The sequence below is a fragment of the Mytilus trossulus genome, chromosome 3, assembly GCF_036588685.1.
Source record: "Mytilus trossulus isolate FHL-02 chromosome 3, PNRI_Mtr1.1.1.hap1, whole genome shotgun sequence".
NCBI lineage: Eukaryota > Metazoa > Mollusca > Bivalvia > Mytilida > Mytilidae > Mytilus > Mytilus trossulus.
The window spans coordinates 88,736,393-88,756,509 of record NC_086375.1 but is presented as its reverse complement, the minus strand read 5'-3'; the positions used below and the strand labels follow the sequence as shown (position 1 = coordinate 88,756,509).

Below are 20,117 nucleotides of genomic sequence, written 5' to 3'. Positions count from 1 at the left end.
GTATGGAGTTTTGATCTGAAATATGTATATGACCTTTTCATCCCAGTAATTTTTGCTGCTATATATAGTAAAAACAATCGAAAATTTCATCTACACGTTATATTAATTATTAATACTGGATACGAAACAGTTAGGTTCAAGTTGTACCCCCAATGAAAGCTATTAGTATTTGATTTTAGATGCTCTGAGAAATATGAAAATTATTGTCATGTACACGACCAACATTACAAACTAGATTAATGTAACAAACAAGAAGAAGATGTTTAAATCAAGTATGATATAATATACCACACTAAAGAAGCCAATCAGCATATGGCTAAGTACAAGCTGACAATAAACTCTGTAGTTTCTGATATTCAGTTGCTACGAAACAAAATCCACAGAAAGACGGATATAACGTTAAAAGAACTGATTTATTATATTTCTTTTTATAAACATCCACTTGTCCTTGAATTTTTGTTTGTTGTTGATATGAATATATGTATTTATTTGTGACAATTTTACAAAGAATATCCTCAAACGTATTACCTATGGTTGTACAGAGCTAACCACATAAGTAACACATACATCGTACCTAGGATTACACAGGGCTAACCATATAGGTAACACATACATCGCCTTAAAACTGTGTTTTCCGATGCTATATTTATGAACGTCTAAATAGTTGACATCTTTACGACACACGTTAAGGGCATACGATACAGTTTTGATCCTGTATTTACAAGTTCATGAAAATTTGCATATAGGCTATTTTTTACCTGATTAAATCAAATATGTAATAAAAAATATACCTTCATGTGCTACTTTTTGAGTAAAAAGAGGTCGAAATTTTGTATATTTGCTCAAAATTCAGATTTGTGGCCGTAATTTCTTTTTCGAAAGATAGACATAACTTTTTTGTTATAAAAGATAAACCCAAATCTTTTTGGGTTAAATAATCGGTAATTTCTGTATTTTATAAATATCCTAAAAAATATGCAATTTTTTATTTAGAAATAACTCATATTTATCAAATGTTCATGAAATGAGGAAAAAACGTCATTTTTTACTGCATGTTTATCAAATTTAAAAAAAATCCTTTATTTACAGTTTAATAAAATTTGAGTCACATAATCTCCCTGCAAATTGAAACAAAATGCCGTTTTGAAAAATAGGGGTCCATGAACTCGTTTTAAAATTAAATCAGTTTGAATGATAAAAATCAGTCGAAAAATGCATCTTTTCCCGATATGTCACAGTTTGACGTCCAGTTGCAAAGGTTTCTCGCTGCATTGAAGACTGGGGGCCGTCGGCTGTTGTCTTTGACACATTCCTTTTTTTCCAATTTTATTGAAACAACCTTTTCTATAGCAAAGAGTGAATACCAGTGGTAATAATTAGCTATCAAAGGTACTAGGATTATAATTTAATACATGTAACTATAAGTCACTGCCATTCATTTAAGTGGGTTTTCCAGTAAACAAAAAATAACAAATATAATTTTATAATTTACGAAAAAATATGGTAAACGATTCAACAATTTGATAATAAAATTGAAAACAAGAGAATGTAAAATACTTAAAGTAAAGATTATTTGATTTACGTATGCTTTATATTATGTTCGATTTGCGCATGATTTACACACACAATGTCCATGCATTGGTGTTTGTGTGTATATCATGCGTGGAATTTTTACCCTTTTCGTAATAAATCTACTATTCTAACTAATTATGATTGAAAAGCCTACATTAGGTTTTCATTCTTAAATTCCCCTAACTGAAAAATGAGAACGTATATAAATCAATAACGAAAGTTCACACAATAAAATATTGATAAATATAATAAACGTATAGTTTCTGAAACACTAGCTTTAGCACAACAGTTATTCTGTAGTATGTGGATAAACTGGATCAGAGGCTGGCTGCGCAAACCCGCTTGGTTGACTGTACTGCGTTTGATCGTATGCAGGCGGTTGTCCATAAGCTTGCTCCCCATACTGGTGTTGTCCAACTACTGTGGTGCTTACGTCTGGATGTGTCAAAACAGTTCCAACTCTGTGTGAAAACATATTTTGTTCATTAATTGTATATAGTTTAAAGGAGTTAAACAATTTTGCAAGTTTATATCAGATCTTTGATTTGGGCTTTAACATCCTTTCACATTAAGGTTGTATGTGTTATATGTTCTTTAGATAATTCAAGTTCAAGTTGAATAAGCGCTCATAGTATATGAGTGTGGTATGAACAACTACAGTGTATTTACAAAAAACATAAGGTATATGATGAAGCTATCAAAGTCCCAGAAATAACGAGATTTGAAACAAGACGCAAGAGCATGATGTATACTTCAAGTAACATCTCAGTTAAAATCTATACACAAAAACAAAACACGACAGACAGCAACCAACGACTACCACTGACTATTACACTGTTAACTTCCTAATGTTAGGGATTGAACAGGATGTGAAATGATCAATCCATCTATAATCTAGAACAGTACAACACAAGGCAAGGACATATTGTTAGATATGTAGGATATGAAAAAAGTGCATTGCTAGTCAGATCAACAAGAATAACATAACAAACTGACAAGAATAGTACAAACTTTTAAGGTTCATCATAACAAACGGACAAAATTGGCTGTATTTGCATTAGACTTACCTGTAAAGTTGGAAAAGTTTTAATGCCTATAATAAAGTTAAATGCATTTTGTGTTTCAGAAAGATAAAATCTCTTTTGGATTTTGATGGGTATTTTTTTTCCTTCATGCAAAAGGTGTGAAAATTGACTTAGTTGTGGACCAACTATGAGATGATCCCTCAGGTAAAAAAACCGATTTGTATTGTTTTCATTGTCCTTAATTGACATGGACAGTAGTTCACAACTATAGGTGAGCTAAAGAGTTTATCTTAGTCAGCTGTGAGTGGACAGTATCAAAGTTATTCAGGTGTTTGTTTATTTTTGCACCTTCTGCAGAAAGGAAAAAAAATGCCCATCAAAAACCAAGAAAGATTTTATCTTTCTTAAACACAAAATGGACTTTTATATATCTAGTGGATGCTAGACATTAAAACCTTCCAAATTCAGGTAAGTCTGTATACAGAGTAGTTTTTGAGGTGAAAATACGGCCATATTTGTCCATTTGTTATGATGAACCTTAAAAGACTATTTTAAAATGATAGTATGTTAATAAAGGAATTGGAAAATTAAAAAAAACTTAACTCCTTGTGTTATTTTTTTATTAATATAAACCATTGAAAATTTAGCGGGAAAATGTTCCTCTAGGCGCTTCATATATTTGACATTGACATAACTTTTCTTTCATAAATTATAAAAAAAAATACAATAATTGTATAGGATGTTCAAATGTGACTTGTTAAACTATATGTAATAAAATTATGAAAAGAAAAGTATAGGTTGACAGTGGAAATTGTTTAATTGCATGGATAAAACTAGAGGATTCCGAATATCTAGCAAACATTTAATCCTTAAATCACAGTAACGTAAACATGGTGATATAAATGTTTTGTATAAGGGTCCTTTATACCTTACTGTTTGTATTATAGCGTAGGCTCCGTGTTGAAGCCATTTTTTAACCTATATTTGTTAGCTTGTTATACAATGGTACCTAAATGGAGAGTTGTTACACTGGCACTCAACCCATATTTTTATTATTTATACTTACAACATTGTGACAATCATCTAACATTGTTAAAAACAGAACTTATTTATGTGCTACCCTTAAACTCAAGGTTATTCCTCATATGATAGTAAATATGTCCACGATATATGCACTACCAGTTTTAGCGCTTAGTCGGCGTTACTCTCAAAATGAATCACAAGTTTGATTGCAAATGAATGAATGTGTTTAGTTTCACGTAAACACATGCGAAGTTACTTTGATAATCACTAATTTGTGCCATCTATTCTGATTTCTTTATCAAACATTATATATTGTCTTTCTCTAAGTAGATCAAATAGTTATCAAAATTACCAGGATTATAATTTTATACGCCAGACGCGCGTTTCGTCTACATAAGACTCATCAGTGACGCTCAGATCAAAATAGTTAAAAAGTCAAATAAATACAAAGTTGAAGAGCATTGAGGATCAAAAATTCCAAAAAGTTGTGCCAAATACGGCTAAGGTAATCTACTCCTGGGGTAAGAAAATCCTTAGTTTTCGAAAAATTCAAAGTTTAGTAAACAGAAAATTTACAAAAAATGACCATATAATTGATATTCATGTCAACACCGAAGTGCTGACTACTGGGCTGGTGATACCCTTGGGGACGAAACGTCCACCAGCAGTGGCATCGACCCAGTGGTGTAAATAGTTATCAAAATTACCAGGATTATAATTTTATACGCCAGACGCGCGTTTCGTCTACATAAGACTCATCAGTGACGCTCAGATCAAAATAGTTAAAAAGTCAAATAAATACAAAGTTGAAGAGCATTGAGGATCCAAAATTCCAAAAAGTTGTGCCAAATACGGCTAAGGTAATCAACTCCTGGGGTAAGAAAATCCTTAGTTTTCGAAAATTCAAAGTTTAGTAAACAGAAAATTTACAAAAAATGACCATATAATTGATATTCATGTCAACACCGAAGTGATGACTACTGGGCTGGTGATACCCTCGGGGACGAAACGTCCACCAGCAGTGGCATCGACCCAGTGGTGTAAATAGTTATCAAAATTACCAGGATTATAATTTTATACGCCAGACGCGCGTTTCGTCTACATAAGACTCATCAGTGACGCTCAGATCAAAATAGTTAAAAAGTCAAATAAATACAAAGTTGAAGAGCATTGAGGATCCAAAATTCCAAAAAGTTGTGCCAAATACGGCTAAGGTAATCTACTCCTGGGGTAAGAAAATCCTTAGTTTTCAAAAAATTCAAAGTTTAGTAAACAGAAAATTTACAAAAAATGACCATATAATTGATATTCATGTCAACACCGAAGTGCTGACTACTGGGCTGGTGATACCCTCGGGGACGAAACGTCCACCAGCAGTGGCATCGACCCAGTGGTGTCAAAACGAGTATTTAAACTTTCAATGATGCTTTAATACCTAATATAAACTTACTTTTGCAGCTGTAATATATGCAGGCCATGAAAATAGCCAGACCAAATAAACCTCCAATACATATTCCGACTATTGCTCTGAAAACAGAATATATTCCACGTAAGGCAAATATACACACTGGTGCAAATATTGGAATACTAAACATGTAATTAAACACATTCTTTGGAGCGAGTCATACAAACATTATTGCGAGCCCATGCATTTGTTATTGTTTACAAAAAAAAAATTGGGTATTTGGAATTTTTCTTATTTATGAGAGTGGATAAATTGAGAAAGGAAATTGGGAATGTGTCAGAGCGACAACAACCCGAAAACATAGAGCAGACAACAGCCGAAGGCCACGAATGGGTCTTCAAAGAGGCGGAAAAACTCTTGCACCTGTAGGGGTCCTTCGGCTGGCCCCTTATAACAAATGTATACTAGTTCATGAAAAATGATAATGAACGTCATAATAAACTCCGAAATATACACAAGAAACTAAAATTAAATATCACACAAGACTAAATAAAGGCAACAGTAGTATACGGCTGTTCAAAACTCATAAATCCATGGACAAAAAAACAAAATCGGGGTAACAAACTAAGACCGAGGGAAACGCATTAAATATAAGAGGAGAACAATGAAACAACCCCGAAACGCAATACACACAGAAACGGACCAAGCACCAGTCAAAATCCCACGGGAATAACACATATAACATCTAAACCAAATACATGAATTTGGAATAAACAAGTACCTTGCCACGTCTTATCTTAATATCTAAAAAATAAGAGAAAACAAACGACACAACATTAATGCAACACACACCGAAACGAACAATAATATAACAAAGGCCAGGGGCTCCTGACTTGGGACAGGCGCAAAATTGCGGCGGGGTTAAACATGTTTATGAAGCATGTTATGTTATAGATTAAATATGATAATTTGTGTGAAGTCACTGATTATGTAGTTGACAGCTAATGCCCTTTCAATCGATTAAAATACTTTCTAAAAAAAACTTCAGTAATTACAGTACTCACCGAATAGATAAACAGGTTGATGACCCAGTACAGACGTAACTATCAGGGCAGCACCAATCATATCCTGTACAATGATGGTAGTCATAGTAACACGACTGACCTGTAAAACACAGTAAAACCTATGAACATTTCGTACAGACGTCATCTTGGACGCAATTTGAGGCTAACCACAAAGTGAGTTACTTTCATAACATTGAATGTGAAGCCGTCTAATTGCTTGTTATGCATTGGAATATTTTTCATTGTGGAATTAATTGAAATTAAACTGTCTTTGGCAGTATATTTTCTTAATATATAACGGACTGTGCTATCAATAATGTATTTGACATTTCGTACATTATAAGATTAACTCAACACATTGAAAAAATGTATTTGTATTAGAGCTTTTAACCATTCGTTAGATTGGTTTATGATTAAATTATCAGTATCTGCTAGTCGTTGTTTTATTGAGGTCAATCGTTGGTGAAACTTAAACGTGGTCAGGTGGCACCCTTTGTTAAATCCTTCGTTAAATGAATCCCAGTTTCGGACCTTGGTTAAAGTTTTAACCACAGAATAGTTTTTATCTTAAAATACGATTCCCTGTTTAAGAGACACTGTGAAAGTTTATATACTTTATCCAAAACCATGTTTTGATTTTTAAAGAGGAGAGTAAACAATCATGTACTGCAGTAGATTTGAAGACCATACGCATTTACCAACGACCTGCCTCTGATCACATCTACGAAAGGAAAGCAAATTTTGTCAGGAGTAGGAATGGTGTAAACATACACGAGCCCAATATTTAAATTGATATATGAAAACGTCAACTATGGGAATGAAGTTATGTTGCTCCTGAGAAATAGATGATGACAATTGAAAAGATGAAATTTTCACATATCTCAAAGCTGGTAAACTTAAGTTTATTTATTTATTATTCTACCCAACTCTCCCCATATATTTTTGTGTTTGTGTGAAAAATAATGCTGATTGTTTTTCAACATACCCACTACCCCATTCTTTTCCGTCCGTTCCGTTTTATACCATCGATTTTATACGGATTGGTCTGTAAAACACATGTATTTAATGAATAGATCATGCTAAAGATTTCAGTGCGCATGTACACGATGCACACTATTATAATGTAATTCAGAGATATACGAGACCACCAGATAATCATCGATTTTGGAATCTTATGCAAATACGAGTTCACAAAACGTTAATGAGCATACAAAAACAAATGGTCATGAGAAAAACATATATTAATTTTCACATCTTCATTACTAGTATATTATTAACTTTGTCTCAGAGATATAAGTTTAACGTGGTAATTTCAGGTTCAACCTACCACTTTATGTCAAAAGTGTCTTTATCGATAAAGAATAAACAACGTTTTATATATCTAGTGAATGCTTTTGATCAATTTCAAGCGATAATTGTAACAATTATTTCATTCATTTTCGAAAACAGGTCAGCAATTTATCTAGTGTGTAAAGGACAATGGTTCGTTATATGACGTTTTACCATCCTTGCGTAAAGATATGTAGACAGTTATTGTTAAGAATATACGTTGGAACAATAAGAACATTTAATGTGGTTTATATTTATTCTAAAGGTGAGCTATACAAACTAAAACTGTTATATATACAGGTCACTGGTTTCAAAAAGAAAGATCTTATTGACAGTGTGGTTTCGTAAATCGTATGAAGTATAATTGAACGATATGTGCCATATGTAAGTCAGCTTTAAATTTAAAAATTGTAACTTCCTGGTTGAAAAAACAATGGCATTTGCCGGAACGATGATTGAACCACACATTTTTTTTTAAATATCGGGTATTGTTCGACAAAGCGACCCAATTGTTGCACTGAACACATAAAACACAATTTTTTGACAATAATGAAAACTCATTCGAAAAAAACGTTCACAGTGATAGAAAAAAGTCTTCTATTATTTTAATGCTTTAATCAAATCTTAAACTAAACTATGTTTTCACAATACTAATTGTTTGTATGAAATTAATGTATTATTGACCATTCCATCCCAAACCATCGGTTGCTTTATATAGTCCTGACTATCGAAAATGTCTTGTATACGTTCTCAAGTCTGGAAACGAAACAGGTTCAAGTTGTATTCAAAAGAAAGCGTAATTTTGAAAAAATAAAAATACAAACACCCATGATATTTATAATTGTATCGAGTTATTGCATTTATGTAACTGCTCAATGGATAACAAGATAGAAGAAGTTTAAGATTTGAAAAGTAGCATTAATAATATTTTTATTTATCTTATTTTTTACAGTACAAAACGGATGATCAATCGCGTTTCAGTACAACTCAAGATTCTGAAAAGCAAGAGATCAAAGCACCATAATCTCAGAAAATTTATATCATTTTTCTGTTTTCTTTAACTGCAATATATTTAATTTACGATATAGAAACTTTGTGAACAAAAATAAAACCCTTGCAGATTTATTTAATTAAATGCCAGCAACGATTTAAATCATTATGTATCTTACTCAAAATATGTGTACATAGCAATCTTACTAGAACACACCCGCAAAATCGCGTGCATTTAGAGTGTCGGTTAAAGTATGTAAACTGTAACTGTTGTAGGAGGAAAGTTAAAAAAAAAATACTGGAGAATTTCAGGAAAGGTATTTAAAGTCATAGATACAATTTATATCGGTCCTCCCCCTTTTCTATTTTCTATTAATCTCAATGTTATGCCCTTTTCAAAAGTCCTTTATTTGTTTTCCTTTCTGTTAAATTCCATTGTTTCGTGTTCAAAACTCAGAACACAACTATTCTTACCATTTGCTACAATGCATTTAAAAAAAAAAGTCAAATCAAATTAAAACATTTGCACCGCTTCAACATGAAATAAAGGTAACTGCTAATAAAGCATTGTTATTCTAATAGAATATAATATAGTGAACAATTATTGCATTATATTATTATTTATGATATTCAGGACAAAAATGGGGAGGAAATATATTTGAGACCCGTATAAACATGTCAATGGTAGGATTTGAATCTTGTACAAATGACTAAGGCTAATTTCTACCATACTTTCATTTTGGTCAAATCACTACTCCCGCTTTCAACAATATTTTTTTCACATGTTTTTTTTTATTTCAATATATATGCAACTGATATGACACCTTTAAATAGAAAACATTTCAAAGAAAACAGTAGACAGAATACTTAGGAAGCATGACCCATATGATAATTGGGAGCTCTATGCCAAGACCACGAACAAAGGGAATTAATTGTGGTCTGAAGCTTCTGGAACATACGTATATTCCAAGTGTCTTCTTCTATGACGGAAACAATATCTGGACGCCTTTTTTCATCTTACTCCCAAAATAACTCAATCTGAATAATCATCAGAATGGATGACAAATGCAACAATGCATGGTACCTATATGACACAGAGACATGATTATTAACTTATTGTGGAAAGAAGAGAAGCGACACACAAAATGAGGTCTTCTCGTTTAATAATATAGATATTTTTTTATATCAACTTATAAGAAAAGGCATAAGAAAATATCTCTGCTGCCTTTCTGTCAATATGCACAACGTTTCGTCATCCACTTGTACCTTTAAGTTTGCTGTTTATCTATTACTAGTATGTTATTACAACGTAAGTCACATTATCAACTAAGCTGGTTGCAATAGGAAATTAAACTATCTATATTCCTAATAAAAACGAAATCGTGAATTTTTTTTCTGTCACACTAAAATGTTTTTAGCATCATATCCCTAAACTTAAAAATGCTCTATATACAATGTATAATTAATACAAATGGTAATCTCTAATGAAAAATGATATTATAGATTAATAGAATAACTGATCAGCAATATGACCAATAGGAACTTAGTCAACAATGCCTTAGAAGAAAAAGTCCTTATTTTCTGAATTATTTCTTTGTATATACAAAGACATGCCATTATCTATAAGCATCGATTTGACAACTTAGCTGGTGATACATCTGGAGACTAATATACAGGCACATTTCGACCAAGAGATGTAAAAAGATTAATATTTACAGCTTATAAATGTATTGAAACAAAAGCGCTGTCAACAATTTAGAAAATATGCATTCACCGCCTAAATTCTAAAAAAATGAATTTATTTAATGCCTAGGTCACACATTCACGGATTTGATGACAGACTAATTAGCTACAGATACGACCCGTCATCCTTCATGGCAATTCGAATTAATCCGTAGAGTTTCGAATTGTAGCCGTAGTTACACGTAGTAGTACTTGCATTTCATTGACAATTTTTTATCGTGTGAAAAATTTGACCACGTATAAAAAAAAACGTAGTAAACCTTAATAAGCCTAACAAGAACGTAGATATCCGTTTCAGTCCGTTTTAGTCTTCAAGCAGGCTTAAGATTCCAGTGCACACGATGTACTTTATTGGAAGAGCTTTCAGAGATATGCGAAACTAACAGATACTTTTTTTTTATTTTGAAGCTAATGAAAAATACGAGTTCACAAAACGTTTATGAGCATACAAAAAACAAATTATAAATTGTTCAGATATGTTTCAGGAGAAGAAGATTAATCTTAAACTTCTTCATTACATATACCTTCATTGTATATTATTAACTTTGTCTCAAAGCTACAGGTATTTTCTCTGAAATGTCTGTATTATTAGTTATGCGTTGCAATTTATGGTTCAACCACTTTCCTTTTGGAAGAGTCTTTATCAATAGAGTATAGCAACACATTTTATTATTTAATGAATGTTTTTTTCAATTTCAAGTCATAATTGTAACAATTATTTCATGCATTTTCGAAAACAGGTCAGCAATAAATGTAGTTTGTAAAGGACAATGGTTCGTTAAATGAGTTTTACCATCCTTGCGTAAAGATATGTAGACAGTTATTGTTTAAGAACATTCAATATCGTTTATTTTTATTCTAAATGTGAGCTAAACAAACTAAAGGCGAAAAATGTTATATATACAGATCACTGATTTAAAAAAGAAAGATCTTATTTATAGTGTTGTTTCTTTTAAAATAGTACAACTGAACGACTTTTTCCATATGCAAATCAACTATCAAAATTAACATAGTAACTTCCTGGTTTAGGAACCAATGGCATTTGCCGGAACGTTGATTGATCCGCCTTAATGTGTTGATCATCGGGAAATGGTGGAATATTCTACCTAATTTTGGCACTGAACACTTTCACAATCTGTATATTTATATCAGTCAACTCACAAGAAAAAGTTTTTAAAGTGTATGTGTTATTTTAATTTCCGCAACATTCCCACTGCTAAATTGTATCCTTCCATTTCGTTGTACACTATCGCTTTTTATACAGATTGGTCTGTAAAACACATGTATTTCATGAATAAATGAAATGCTAAAGATTACGGTGCACAAGATGCACAATATTGGAATAGCCGTCAGAGACGTGACAAAAGTTAATTTTGAAGCTACTACAAATACGAGTAAATAAAACGTTTATCGGATTACAAAAAAAAAAATGTGCCTAGTAGATTATTTAAATGTTTCATGAAAAATTATTATTTCAGAGATGCATATATTAAGTCAGGAATGCCAGTAGTATAAAAGTAACGTTGTAATTTCTTGTTCAAGAACTTCTTTTTTGCTGAAGTATAGCAATAATGTGTAATATATCTATTAAATAATTTTTAATCAATTTCAAGCGATAATTGAGACAACTATTTCACGCATTTCCGTAAACAGGTCATCAATAAATCTAGATTGTAAAAGGCAATAGTTCGTTAAATGACATGTTTCTATACTTGCTTATAGACTCTGGTACATTTATTGTTTACAATATGTACATTATAACGTTTAGAACATTCTATATAGAACTATTCTTCTTTTAAAGGTTAGCTATGCCAACAACAAACGCAAAACTGTTATTAACTAGTATACTGAACACTTATTTAAAAAGAAAGCTCTTATCCATATTGGTGTTTCTTTCACGTTAATCGTATAAGGTATAGTTGAACGACTTGTTCCAAATGAAAACATATCCATATCAACAGATAAACTTCCGGATTGAATCCCCATGTCAGTTGTCAATATAATTAATTGACTTGTTCCGAATGAAAAACTATCCGAATCAACAGAGTAACGTCCGGATTGAATCCCCCATGTCAGTTTTCCATATAATTAATAGGCTTGTTTCAAATGAAAACTATCCGTTTCTATGTTGAAACACCAATATCATTTGCTGAAACGATGATTGTACCGGTTACTATTTGGTGTTTTGAGATATTGTTCGGAAATTCGACCAAATGTTTGCTCTAAACACTTAAACAAACGTTTTGGGATATTGTTTGCTCTAAATACTTTGAAAAACAAAACTTTTTCTTAATGTTTAATGGAATTGAAACTGAAATATTTTTTCAACAATACAAATTGTATGTATGATTTTTATATTGGTTTTGACCTACCCAACCCGAAGTTTTCTGATACTATATAAAGAAATGACGATCAAACATTGCATCTACACATTATCAATTCTGGATACGAAACAGCTAGGTTTAAGTTGTACTCAAAAGAAAGTGTAATTTTTAAAAAGTAAAAGTACAGACATATACAATATGTATACATTTATAGTGTGACTGCCGTACATTTGCGCAATGGATCACAAAAGAGAAGAACGACATGAAGGGCAGAAAAAGTGTCATTAGAAAATATTTTTTTTTTCTTCTATTTCTTCAAGTACAACATGTATGATCATTTGAGTTTCAGTACAACTCAATATTGTGCAAAGTAAGTGATTAAAGCACCATAACCTAAGAGAAGTTGTACCAATTTTCACTTTTTTTTAACTGCAACTAGTATAATGTTATTATATAGTAACTTAGTGTATACACATGAATCCCTTGAGGCATTACCGTCAGTCAAGAAAAACAACCAATCAATTACAAGGGAACTACATCTGAGCATCATTTGTATTAGTACACACAATCGGATTTTATTTTATTAAATGCAAGGGACGATTTAAAAAATTATATAAATATTTGCTAAGCTCAGTTTAATAGTACAAATGAGCGTTTGAATAATAAATACGTCGTGAACACTTTTCAAAATATAGCTTCCACAATGTCATTTCTTTAAATTTTAACATGAAAACATTTAAACAAATTAGGTGTTCAGCTTCACTGGTATTGAAGAGATAATCGTAACTGCAATTACGATTATCCCAATATGGCGACGGCAAATATAGGTAAAATCTTTACAGTCATTTTTCTCAAATGTAGCATGTTTTTGTCACTAGTTACTCAGCTGCAAGGTTTTTCTATACCATTACATCATAGTTGAATCGTAACGGTGCACTGGAATTGTCTAAGCGCTTTGAAAATTGCCGTTGAAAAAATCGGGATGATAATCGTAACTCTATGGAATTTTTCTTGTTTGATAATCGTAATTTCTTTATCGGATAAAAGTAACTGAAAAATATTAAATGTAACTTTCAGCATTTCAATGGTATTGTGTGTATTAAAATGCATATGTACAGTTAATTGATGACATTAACGGAAAATAAAAATAAATGAAGAAACTTACCGGTTAATATCTAAGACATTTACTTATATATCTCTCGATTTATTGGCGTTTTTCTACAAAACCGTGACTTCTTGTCCCAGCCATTTAAAAAAAATGTGTTTGATCTTTACAAGTAATTTTTTGTGCAGTCAGTACATGGAATTAGATTTAACACTTTTTAAGCAAAGAAACATACTATTTTTAGAGGGACTAATAAGCCATTGATTCCTGAATGATTCAAAATAACCAAATGGCATTTCCCTAGACGCCCTATTCAACATTCATGCTCAATATTTGCAAGAGATATAAACATAAGGGTCTTACAAAAGAATTGGTGTTTTAATAACGGCAGTTTAATTGTTGACAAAAAAGAGCACATCAAATGGACCAGAGTGATACCGATTTTTGTTAATGTCCACTTCAAAACGGTTCAAATCTCCTTCAGTATCTGGTTTTAAAATTATAAAACAAAATCATACAGCTTAGTACGTGTTTTGATGAATATAATCTTTCTTGTTACTATTGCAATTTAGAGATCGTGGAGGAAAAAAACTTGTAAATATGTCCACTACAAAACGGTCACCTACGAAACAAGTATTGGAGATTTTATTTTTTTCAATTCTATTCGTGCAAAACAAATAACAAGGCTTAGTTTCATGTTTTTTTCAGAATGTTATCAACATAGAATAGGGTTGATGTCAACTACGAAACTTTTTGTCCACTACGATCGAAACGGTTTTGTCCACTACGGCACTCATCAAAATGTCCACTACGTAACATAAGTTGTACGTTCATATGTGAAGTACTGTCTTATATTTATCGATAAAAATTGTTCTCACGTTCAGAAAAATGAGATCTTTTTATTTTATACAGTAAAACAAACTGGAATGTCTATAGGAGACATTAAAATGCAATAAGATGTGCGTTTAAAAGCAGTTTTGTAGTGGACAAATGTCCCCTACGAAACAGTTCATACATAATGAAAATGATATCATTTCAAAGAGTATTTAGATTGCACTTTTTATTTACAAACAGGTCTACAATAGAGGTATTCAAAATAACTCTAGAAATAAAAATTTCGACAAGTTGATTTTTCATTTTTTTACGTCTTTTTATTTTAAATGCCCTTATTACAGACAACAATACGCATAACCTTTTAATATATACATGTACCTGTTCAAGAAATTGACAATGAAGCAGCTGTCGATTCAGGTATTGTGGTAAGTAGATTTTCTAATTGTTTTCAAAGTTTCAATGTTATGTGCGCTTTTAAGGTAGTTTTTTTTTGGGAGAACATGGAGGGTGATTAGCAATATCCCATATCCCAAAAGTGCAAAACTGTTGTTTTTAATTTCTCGTCAAACTGTCTCTGGCGAATACTAAACGTCTTTTCTACTGCATTATGGATAAAGGGTATGGGCTAGAATTGAACCAGCAGTCTCTTCCCGGGGGGAAAATTGAAATAGCACATATATAGCCACCTGCATTAAATGATTTAAAACAATATTTACTATATTTACTATGTTTTTATTCAGAATAAAGCAATGTTCTTCAACAGTCTCATGGCCAGCTGAAGGACGCCTCCGGGTGTGGGAATTTCCTGCGAAATTTGAGACCTGTTGGTGACATTCTGCTGTTATTTTTTCTATGATCGGGTTGTTGTCTCTTTGATACATTCCCCATTTCCATTCTCAATTTTATTAATCGCAAATCTGATGTAGGATGACACATGCGTTTCCCTGACAAGTATTGCCAAATATCATAACTTCCTTTAAAATTGCCTCTTCGCTCATTCCAATATTTTGTGACATTCCTTGTTCTTGGGAGTAATCTGTGTGTTAACATAGTTCGTGTTTTCCCATATCCAAATTTCTTGAAGCTTGTTCACCCTTCCAATTTTATGATATAATATAGTATGTAGCTGTTAGAACCATTAATAATTATATATGCACAAAATGATATGTCATAAGATGTTGAAACGTGATTAATTCATCACCATAATTTCATCATATGCTATCAGATATACGTTTTAAGTGTCAATATCAATAAAACACTATCCAGTTACGATTATCTTCTCATTTTTTAATATCATAATTACGATTATCTATTTTTCCAAGTTACGATTATCATCTCGATTTTTTCAACGGCAATTTTCAAAGCGCTTAGACAATTCCAGTGCAACGTTACGATTCAAATATGATGAAATGGTATAGAACAACCTTGCAGCTGAGTAACTAGTGACAAAAACATGCTACATTTGAGCAAAATGACTGTAACGATTTTACCTATATCTACCGTCGCCATATTGAGATAATCGTAATTGCAGTTACGATTATCTCTATAATACCAGTGAGCTTGGACAATCAAATCATTCAGATTTTTCAGATTTTGTTAAACCTCTGATCCATATGATGTCTCTTTAACCAAACTAGCTAAGGACATTTTTACCACATGGTAGATTGTGGTTTGTCATTATGTCGTCTTATCTTTTAATTACAAAAAACGTGACTTATTCCCGATTGTGACTGTTTTGCTGTATGTGAATTCGTATTACTATAAGACGTGTTTTTGTACTTGTTTATCCCAAATTCATGTATTTAGTTTATATGTTTAATGTTATATTTGTAATTCTCATCTTCTCATTTTGTCAAATGTGTTGACGTCTTTTTATTATATTTAGGTGTTACGGATAGAAAAATTAATCACCGCCTTTATTAATTATATTTAATTTTGTACGATTAATTACGTTTGAAGTTGGATTCATAACAAACTGGACATATATATATTACAGTTAATTGCTATTAATAAGTATTGCAATATGCATTTTGTTTTAATGAATTATCAGTATTTAGTTTTAATATAATCTTAAAACAATCCTAATTCTAGCTCACTTTTAAATTATAGTTTTTCATAGTTATCAAAAGTACCAGGATTCATGTGTGACGTCATGCTGTTTCTAATTTTTTTTAATTCAAATGTAGCATAACGTTTGCCTTTTCGCCATCGTATGTGACGTCATTTTTTTTAATTGCGTTAACGCCTGGACTGATTCTGGTGTGTCTATGCTGTATTGAACTTGGCATCATGTATTCGGGTTTAGTTTTCTGTAATAAGTTAATACTTTAGTTTCATTATGAATATATCTTTCACATTCATTTGTTAAAATTTACTGTTTGCAATAGCATGAATCGTTCTATATAATAGTGTTCTTATCCCGGGCATAATACAATGCCGTATTTAGCAAAACCTTTTCAACTTTTGATCTTCAGTGCTGTACAACTTTGTACTTTTTTCACTTTCGATCTAGGCGTTATGTATTCGGGTTTAGTTTTCTGTAATTAGTTTTTACTTCAGTTTCATTATGTATATCTCTTTCATATTCATTTGTTAAAATTTACTGTTTGCAATAGTGTGAATTGTTTTAAATAATATGAATGTTCTTATCCTGGGCATACAAACAATGCCGTATTTGGCAAAACCTTTTCAACTTTTGATCTTCAGTGCTGTACAATTTTGTATTTTTTTCGTCACTGGTGAGTCTCGTGTGGACTAGACGCGTTTTTGGCGTATTGAATTTTAAACCTGATGCTTTTTGTTATCTATTAATCATGCTTTTCTTTGTCTAATATGTTCTGCTTTTTATTTGTATTGTAGTCCTGTAATATTTTGTTTTCATTTCAATGTTATATTTAACTGTGCCATTAAAGTGCGAGGTTTGGCATGCCTTAAAACCAGGTTCAACCCACCACTTTTATTCCCCTTTAAAAGTGTCCTGTACCAAGTCAGGAAGATGGCCATTGTTATAATATTGTTCGTTTCTGTGTGTGTGTTGCATGTTAACGTTGAGTCGTTTCTGTTTTCTCTTATTTTTGAGATAAGACGTGGCACGGTACTTGTCTATCCCATATTCATGTATTTGGTTTTGATGTTATATTTGTTATTCTCGTGGTGTATTGTCTGTTGCTTGGTCCGTTTCTGTGTGCTGTTGCGTTTCGGTGTTGTGTCGTTGTTCTCCTCTTATATTTAATGCGTTTCCCTCGGTTTTGGTTTGTTGCCCCGATTTTGTTTTTTGTCCATGGATTTATGAGTTTTGAACAGCGGTATACTACTGTTGCCTTTATTTAGCACATTTGGCATATCCACTTGCAATTACATATTTTTCCTACCAAATTACCACTTCATACACATAAAAAAACTGCATTCCGAACTAATCCATCATTGCCTTTTTTGAATTTAGTTTTGCGGTGAATATGTATGACGTGATAGTTTGAATCCAACAAAAGTTATTACACTAAAATACAGAAAGATATGCTGAACTTTAGGTTAGAAAATGTAGTTCATGCTCCATGTACATTTGATATAAAAAAGTTGCACACAATTTTGTTGTGTTCTCTATGTTCGTTTCATAGTTTATAGTTTCAATGTTGATAACCTTATTAATAATGTGAATGTAATGGAGAGCATTCATCCTTTTATCATAACAAAAACTTCCTATGTAAAACATATTTTCAACATGGTTGTATAGACAATTTTTAAAAGCACATTTTACAACTGTATTTAATTTTGAGCACGCCGTCACAGCTTTGTTCAAACTTTATAGAAAATATGCATACACCGCTGAAATTTTAGAAAGCCGATGTATTTGTTAAACTAATTTTGTGGCGGTAAAGGTTGCACGAACTACCTTTGAAATTTATTGATAATTTTCTTTCATTTTTCAAAATTGTCGTCCTTTCATCCATACTTGGAAAGTAAGAGTAAATTCAACAGCAAACAAATAGGAATACAGAAAGGTTTTAAGTTCATGAGAAAAGGATGGAAATACATTTCATATGAAATTATCATTTTGTTCAATTTAACCTACCTTTCACATTTATTATCAACGAAGATATACCAATTATAAATAATACGAAATCCATGTTTGCTGTCCTGTACCAAATTTGTTGAATGATAAAGGATATATTATTATTATATTATTATATTTGAACTTAATTATCAGTTCTGATTTAGAACAGTGCCAACTATTAAATTCCTTTAATTGGTTTTTTTTATTTATGTGCAAATAACCTTTATTTGTTTAAAACTTATCAGGTTTCGATTTGAAAAGTTGGCAATGTTTCCTTTGCTTTGATTAAGCAAACATACATTCAGTGTGTACATTTTTTTTTTACAAAGAATGGGCTTTTCCGAGTAACTTTTCGAAATCATACTTTTAAAAATAGGAAAATTCCTAGCAGTCATGATTTTCAAAAAAAGGACAATTCTAAGCAGTCGAGCTACTTGGGCAAATAAAATGGTATAATATAGAAGAGAGAATTAGCTTTAAATATGAGAGTTATTATTTTGTGATCGAGCGAACTATTCATAGAAGGTTAGGGAGTATAGAAACTTAAAACGCAAAACTGTTATATATACAGATGACTGATGTCAAAAGGAAAGATCATATGGATAGTCTTTTTTTAAATATAAATCGTATATAGTATAACTGAACAACTTGTTCCATATAAAAAGCAGTTATCTATTTTAACATATTAACTTCTTAGTTAAATAACCAATGGCATGTGCCGAAACGATGATTAAACCGCCTTAATTTGTTAATTATCGGATATTGTTCTGGAATTAGACCTAATTTTTGCACTGAACGCTTAAACAAATTTACGATCATTTTCACAGCGTTTTAAAAATTATCTTATTTGTATGTCTGAATGTATTTTGATCTGAAATATGTTGACAATATACATTGTCTGTATGAGTTTAAATTTGGTATTGACCTTTCCATCCCAGGATTTTTTGCTGCTATATATATTAAAGACGATCGAAAATCTACACGTTATATTAGTTATTAATACTTAATACGAAACAGCTAGGTTTAAGTTGTACCCCAATGAAAGCTTGATTTTGAAAAATAAAAAATACAAACACACACGATACATATAAATCGAGTGATTGAAAATATGTTATTGTCGTAAAATTACTCAATGAAATGTACGAGGGAGGAAGAAGGAGATCAAAGGCTGGAAAAATTTAACTATTTTTTTTTAATTATTTTTTTATGTAATGTTGATAGGAAAATTATATAAAACTAAAGTTTATAAACAAATTATATAGAACTAAAGTTTTAAAAATGCCAACTCAATTAATGATAATTAAACAGAATGTTAGGTTAACAATTCGTTTTATTTTGCTTAATGCATTAACGTTGACATCGCAATGGTCATATATAACTTGTAATCAATATATCTAAATACGTAATAATAGGTAAATTTGGAAAAGTATGCATCTAGTATACGACAAGATCTTTTTAATCACGGCGTCTTTACAATGCTGCCACGCATTTATTTTCATTGGGTTACTGTCTCATTGACGAATGATCCGCATCTCCTTGTATTCGCATAACTAGATAGTATCTTTTAACCTGAAACAGCAACCCTGTTTATCATAGTACATTTAACATGTAGTATTGAATTTTTGCTAAAGGCAAAATTAAAACAATTATTG

The 20,117-nt window shown here is 31.4% G+C and overlaps 1 long non-coding RNA gene across 1 annotated transcript; it reads right to left on the bottom strand.

The window, feature by feature from the left end:
- Positions 1-5,083: 5,083 nt before the first annotated feature.
- On the bottom strand, positions 5,084-18,561 carry LOC134712758 (uncharacterized). Its single transcript, XR_010106317.1, has 3 exons — positions 18,484-18,561; positions 6,090-6,189; positions 5,084-5,147 (listed from the first exon to the last, which is right to left on the bottom strand). It is a non-coding gene; the product is annotated as an uncharacterized LOC134712758 (long non-coding RNA).
- Positions 18,562-20,117: the final 1,556 nt, after the last annotated feature.